The 7,561-nt window shown below is 42.1% G+C and overlaps 1 long non-coding RNA gene across 1 annotated transcript; it reads left to right on the top strand.

The window, feature by feature from the left end:
- Positions 1 to 1,724: 1,724 nt before the first annotated feature.
- LOC121589256 lies at positions 1,725 to 5,272 on the top strand. Its single transcript, XR_006004284.1, has 3 exons — positions 1,725 to 1,990; positions 2,077 to 2,660; positions 2,772 to 5,272. It is a non-coding gene; the product is annotated as an uncharacterized LOC121589256 (long non-coding RNA).
- Positions 5,273 to 7,561: the final 2,289 nt, after the last annotated feature.

The following is a 7,561-nucleotide window of genomic DNA, read 5'->3' as shown; positions in this document are numbered from 1 at the left end:
ACTGCTTCGTTTTTGCTGCCCTTTTTGTGGATGGGTGTTAGCCAAGAGACCTTCCACAGTGATGGAAAGGTTCCTGTGCGCAGAGATTCGTTAAAAATCTTAGCTAAAACAGGAGCTACCGATACGGCACAACGCTTGAGAATTGTCGCTGGGATACCATCTGGCCCCTCGGAGTATGACGACTTTAGACGCTCGATTTTTTGGGTAACCAGGGTCTCGGTGACGATAGGTAGCGTGACATGAATTGCATCTGCCGGAGTGTTCACGAGCGCGGAAGCAACAGCCTCCGGAGGTGTGATGTTAGAGATGAAGCTATCCTCGAAACGCGTGGCGAACAGTTCACAAATATCTAATGGCGAGTGTGCACAATTATCCTTATACCGAATAGTCCCGGGGAAGCCAGTTGACTTGCGCATGTTGTCGGCAAAGCTCCAAAAGCGGCGAGGGTACTTTCGCAAGCTTCGTTCAGTCTGGCGTATATATCGACGATAGCAGACTCTATTATAACGTCGATAAAGTGCATGAGTACCATTGTAGTAAAGCCGACACGGTGTGGATCGATTAGCGCGTAAATTGTCATAAGCGGCTCGCTTTGCTTTTTTTAGGGCATGTAATGTGCGGTCACCCCACGGCGGTCCGCGATGGGGCTTTTTAATAGGAGCACATTCACGCAATGCGGCCCGCATAAACTCTGAGAAATCGTTCGTGGCATGGTCAATGGATGTATAGTTTGAGCATTCAAAGGATTGGTTGAAGGAGCAGATCAGTCTCTTGAGTTTAGTAAGGTCAGCACGTGCGTAATTGAGCTTTATTTCCGTAACAGTGGTAGCGTGATTCATAGACGATGCTGTGATTTCCAAATCAAATTCGAGCGGTGGGTGATAGCAGTCTATTGGCAGCAGCGGGTGCTCGCTGACGCGTATGAGCGAAGAAGTTGCTGCACTTGACCAATTCCCGTATGCAAGGTCTAAGATGCGCCCCATAGAGTTAGAGTTGTTATTAAGTTGGTAAAGCGCATTCTGGTGCAGTCCATCGACGAATTGGGCGCTACGAACTGAACTAGTATGAGGTTCAAAAAACACAAAAGGGGTTTCATGATTCGATTGCGCAGGCGACCAGGAAAGAGCGGGTTGGTTAAAGTCTCCCACGAGCACGAATCTGTCGTTTGGACCTAGTGTGTCGCAAATGCTGTTGACGGTGTCCAGTAATGCATTTATTTTTCCTTCGTCCGTGCTATGGTTGGGAGGAAGGTAGGCAGCAGCAATGAATAATCGGTACGTCGGGAGCTGAATGCAGATGCAAGCGATTTCAAGTGTTTGCGCAAGCACTGGAAGCGCATGAGAGCGGAGAGCGGAACTCACCGCAATTAATACTCCACCGCCTCGAGATAGAGAGCTGTTTGCGGCATTTCTATCGCAACGATAGGCACAGTGCGCATCGCCAAATAGGAGAGCTGTGGGAAGGCTGGGATCGAGCCAAGTCTCAGTGAGTACCACAACATCATAGTCCGCTTCTAACACAGTTAAACGGAACTCATCAGCTTTGGATCGTAAACCTCGCACATTCTGATAGTATACAGTTATAGACGTGGAACGGACATTGAGTGGTATGCGTGTGTAAGTTGGTGCAAGGTCATCAGTGAGAGATCGTGTCGTTGACGTGTTGTTATTTCGTGTAAACAAATGACTAGTCAGATTCAGTGGCACAGTGCCTTTTGAGGAAACAGTTGTGTGATTATTACTTAAGAAAAAAGTGTTGAATAGTAGTTTGGTGCATTTTAACGGTGTTTGGTGTGGCTGTAGTTGTTTTTGGTGGAGCAGGCGATATTAAGGTACAATTCATATCGGGTGATAATTGTACAGGGTGCATCGGGCTATGTCGAACAGGTATAGGTGTGTTTGTGTTGGTAAGATCAGGACGATGGTGAGACGGCCTTTGCGGGAGTGAGATAAACTCACGCACACCGAGCCCGACCGGCCAAGATCCTGCGGTAAGTGCTTTATCTCGAAGAGCAGCGATAATTCTAACCTTAAAAGTTAGTGAACTAACTGAGCTAATGGTTGTTCCCGCTTTCAGCAAACTAAAAGCGATGACGTCCGTGGTGTCCAACTGTGATTTTACCATCGACACTACCTGGTCAACAGTGACGGTTTTGGCTAACCTAGATAGATGTAGCCACATATAGTTTGTTCTTGGTAGTTGTGACACGGTTGGGATCGACGTGGTGGTGGTATCGGTTCCTGTTATTATTGGTGGTAGTGAAGGGCGATTTCTTTGGTGAGTATTGTCGGTGTCTGTATTTACAGGGTATAGTGGAGCATTGTCAACAACAATGGCTTCCGTGGATGCAACAACGTCACGGAACAACCTTCTACGCTTTCCACTCGGGAGGGCATCTGGGGGCGGTAAGTTGAAGTGTTCGCTAGGAGCTTGGTGAGCCGCGGCAAAACTGGCAAAGCCCTCACGGATTTCGTGCATCACAGGCGGGACTAAAGCAGCTTTCATCACCTCGACAGCGGCAGTAAGAGCCGCCTGGAAGCCGACCTGCATACCCGTTGTTTTGACTGCTTTACTATGTGGGTTGCCAAGAGCATTCGAACACCCTACACAGCTCCAATGAAGAGATGCCGTCCGTTTTACCTCTTCGATCACAGTGAAAGGTAATTTAGTGCACGCTGAGTGATATACAGCATCACAGAACGAGCACATAATACCACACTCAGGCGATTCAAGTGGCACAGAGCAGTCACAACAAACTCCCTCCATTTTAGTTGCCGTTGCAGATAGATGCCACAGGACTCAGGAACAAACGCAGGAAATACAGCAAAGTCAGGAATGGTTGTGACGAACGATTGAAGGCAGGACTACCAGGGACAGCTTAAGTCACAGCTAAGCGGCAGTTTGACGAAAATGAGGCCGAAACGACAAAATAATTCACGGATTTACGCGGAGCACAGTGAGAAAACACACTCTGTCGTCAGCTGTCAACTGTCAACTTCAATTACAATTTTGAATATGACCCACGGTTTTTAGAACACCAAACCGAAACACCGGTTTAATAATGTTCCGAGGTGTAATGAAGATCGAAATGAAATTTCAGGAACCCAATCTGGGCCGGGATAGAAGCAACGCAATAGTTAGGGTAGAATCGAAATACCTGGTATACGTCTATCCAAACGCCTTTCAGTTTTGCTTTGAACCATTACCCCAACCATTTCAAAAATACCCAGACTCGACATTACTCTCGGCAATCATTTGTTTGATTTCTTAACGGTGGATGGGTTTGCAGCTAACGAGCAGAACACGAACGATATTTGCGGCAGCACTCGATCTGTGTATGCCTGTACACACACAAACACGCTCTGAGGTGGTGTATATGCAGAGTCCTTAAATCAGCTGAAAATACAATTCAAAGTACACCGTTGCAGTCGGGTTGATGAATGAAATATGACGGTGGCAGCAAAGATGAGGGAATGTAGCAAACTAATTATGATGTAAGGTTGCAGGAAAGCTTTCATCAGTGCTGGAACACGACTCTGACGAGGAAAGTTATTACATTCAGTTTAATTAAAATATGCGTCCATCTTTCGCATGAGCGGATATGTTTGCTATACGTACCGTGAGTCTCATTCCATTGGAAGCAAGCACCAACGCGTTCAGTTTCCAGCAATTCAAAAGCTGATGACGCTATTCCTTGAACTAAGCGGCTATGTATGCACAAAACTAAAATTACAGCCACGAGTACCATCATCGAACATCAGCGTTTTAACGATGTAATCCTTTTTATTTATGCTGATAGTTAATTCTTTAGTGGCCATTTTTCCCAAGCTTTACTTTCTGACGTGAGCATCTTCACAGAATTGAAGTATGCAAATAAGAAAATTGGATATTTACAGAGGGGAGCTTAAGAAAATGCTCTACAGCTGCACTACTGCAACTTTTCGAGCATCTTTCACTCTGAGATGTTGCTACAGCCAATTTGGGCAAAGATTGTGAGTTTGTTTGCTCTACTTTCAACTCGAATGCTTGGAACAATCTGAAACATGCCATTACAATACTGCTACATAATTAATACACCCTGTGTATTAATGTACTATGTACAGAGTGTGTGCATCCTTGCAAACCAAACATGCTTTGTACGTTCTTTCTCCTCTGCTCAATATTGTTTACATTTTCTCCCTTTGCTTTGCAAAGCGCGGCAGAACGGACGGTGCATTAACGACCAGAGCCGCGTGTATACGCGCATAGCATCTTCGAGTCTGCCTTTTGCGTTCGGCAACGAAAACTTCTGGCATCTAGGAAGCTTGTAGTGTGTTAAAATTATCCACATGTCAGGTTTAGTTTTGCTGATGCTTTGCACATACACATGTCCGCTTCTCCAGGTACTGACTTGTCTTGTTGGAAGTTGATTGGATGGGTTTAGCGTGAACACGTCGGTTTCTGTACTGCGCCTCAAAGACATGGGTGTTTTGAGGAAAACTGATCGTACAGTGCGTGTGCGTGTGTGTGAATGTAGATATTTGTGTATGTGTTGGTATGGGAAACTAAACGAAACTTGCAGGAGTAATTTTATTCAGATCCCCTCCTAAGAGTGCACTTGGTTTGTGAGGATGTGTAGCTGACTACCACTTGAGATGGGTATAGAGATGATATTAATTTGTCACGCGAAAATGAAAGAAGCCTTGTTGTTAACCTTTAAGCCGTGTTGTTTTATGTTTTTTTAACTCGGGTTTTATAAATGCATGTTTTAGATCAATTTTTTTTTGTTTTATTTCTAGCATTTATTTATCTTTTTTTAGTATTAAAAACAACACTTACAAAATAATACCCAAAATAACGTTATTTTAACTGCCATATTGAAATCCAAGAATTTAATCTGCATTCTCTAAGGCGAAATTTTTATATTATTAGTTTTATAAATTTTCTCAAGACACAACAAATATTACTATTTTTTGTGTATATCTCCTACTAGAAAATCTTTTCAAATTATTCGAACATCTAAAAGATTTTTTAAGGACGACTGTTTATTATTTTATTAGTTAATAAGCTGGCTAGAAACAAGAAATCGAAATTTTGTTTGCAATTATTAAATTGATATTTTTGCCTACGATGCTCTGGTGCTTGAATTTTATGCCATCCTTCGTGTTTATGGTTAATTAAATAAAATGCCACAAAAAAGAATCAGGACGAGCACCAATTCATATTATAGGAACAATAATTGAATCTCGAAATGAGGGGTTTGGTATTGAAGCACCTGAGTTAGTGAGTGAAAATAAATTGAGTTCATATTTCCGAAGAATTCAAAGCTTATATTTCGGTTTGCTTTCTAACAACTGTAAGATAGCAGTTGGAGTTGATTTATGTACTATTTGTGTGGTACTAAAATACAAAAATAAATTATGCGATATTGAAAACAAAATAAAATTATTCAAAATCAATCAAAAGTATTGTTAAGTTTACCAATCGGAGGATAGATTCATCAACACGAGCAGGTCACCGAAAGAATTCATCATTGTTTACGTCAGATTCAAACAGCTTCAAATAAATTGGATTAAACGTTACAAAGGTTTCGGCACAACCAAAGAAATAATTATATCATTAGCAACAAAAACGGTTGGAAAATCAGCTGCCTTCATTTCAACCTTCCCACCTCATGAAGTAAAATGATGCCACACTTCCTAGAAGCTATTACATCGCAAACAAATCAGCTAAGCGAGTTTGACGGTTGAAACGATAAGAACGTTTAACAGGTTGTAAAGCTAAGCTAAGACCTGGTTAATTATACGGTCATTAATTTGCGTCGTTCTATGCACGCACGCGAGCTCCAACACAAAGAAAATGGTTGTAGGTCAAAACGGTTCACAAATTAAAATATTCACCCGTCAAAAAAATACACATCAAAACGGAACCTTACTTGTCTCGGCGTGAATAGACAACTTATTTAAGTGGCCTATACAGGCCGGAATTCTCACGGGTCACACTCATTTCACGTTGCCGTGGAATGAGCAATGGTACAGCATTTTGTTTATTACCAGTGAGCAGCTCGTGCTACGTTAAAATGGAATAACCCATCCCTTTTCCCAGTTCACAAACGAGTGCCAACGCTCTGTACAACCTCCACCGAAGAAACGAAGCGATGCTTGGCATCCATTTTCGTGTTTTCCTTTGCATTTTTTCGAATCACCAGCAAATTGGTTAAATCAGCCAAGCTTAAGCGAAAGCCGGCGGTACATTGAACCGCTGGCTCTGGAATGGCGGCGAAGTGGATTGAAAAGCTACACTGATTGAAAAATCAGCTTGTTTGCTCTTGCGCACACATCATGGTCATGGCCTTGAGCGATTTTCGTAAAGGGATTAATTTATTGAATTAATACTAATCTTAACGAGCATCATACTCTTGCTGGTGAAAACGTCACCATTTCTTAATATCATGTCACCAGCTTGATTCCATTTACCGATTTACTCTTCTTTCGTGTTTGACAAAGGAAGACAGGCAGCAATACTACGGTTATTACCAGAAGGTTTTGATGATGGTTAACACGCAACCGGTATTGGAAGAAGCTGTATTGCTGACTGGGTGCCATTTTGCGTTCGAGTTTTGTGTAGTTCCACTTGCTTGCGATAGAGCTGTTGCTCGTTGTATTGCTTGTTGTATTTAATGTCGGTTGAAATATACTTCTCATCATACCTGCTGGCGTGAAGTAGTTGTTAGCGCAGCATAGGAAAGTTGCTCCGAAATTCAAATGATATCGAAATAAATTGATTCAAGCGCAAACGAAGAAGAGCGTTTTTTTGTGTAGCAGTTGTACCATTATCCCACAGCCTTCATTCACGATTAGATTTCGCTAAATTTGTTTTCTAATCTGCGTTATGTTTATAAGTTTTCCTGTTTATCAGAACTGAAAAAAACCTTCTCGTTCGTTTGCATTTGTGGTCGGTGGAAAGTATTAACTGTGTAAGCAAGTGGCCTACTTTTGAAATCGATTCGCTTGTTCAAAACTAGTTCATGCGTAGCGAAAATGAAACGTTAAAGCTGAAGTTACCAGCTTTTACGCTAGCAGAAACTGTTCTTTAAAATAACAAAAAAGAATTCCTCAGCTAACATTCCACCCAACTGATTCGCCGAATGTTTGCGTGTGAGATGGCTCAGCGTATGCCGTACCTCTTGGGTGGAGTGGAAAGTGCTTCTTTTTTTCTTCTAAGATACATATTTGCCTTTTTTGTACTGTGGTAGTGTAAGGAATGCTTTTCCGAGAACAGTTTCCGTCTTGTGGCATTTTTCTTTCAGAAATCAACGGATAACCTTTGCTCTTCCAGCATTATGTGTGAACACTAGATGCATATTTCACTTTGAAATCATTTTTCAACGCTACGTCTGGCATTACGTAGAAAGTATATGATTTTCAGCTATTGCGTATCGTACTTGCGGATGATGTTCGATGCTGAAAGGAAAATGTGAACCACACAAGGTATGTTTGTTGTTCATGGCTCATAAAGAAACTTCAAGTGGTCAAGTGGTGACGGTTTAAGTTAGTGAGATAGAAAATGTTTTATTTTGAGA

This window comes from Anopheles merus, chromosome 2R, assembly GCF_017562075.2.
Source record: "Anopheles merus strain MAF chromosome 2R, AmerM5.1, whole genome shotgun sequence".
In the NCBI taxonomy this organism is placed as follows: domain Eukaryota; kingdom Metazoa; phylum Arthropoda; class Insecta; order Diptera; family Culicidae; genus Anopheles; species Anopheles merus.
This window is presented reverse-complemented; position numbering and strand designations above follow the sequence as displayed.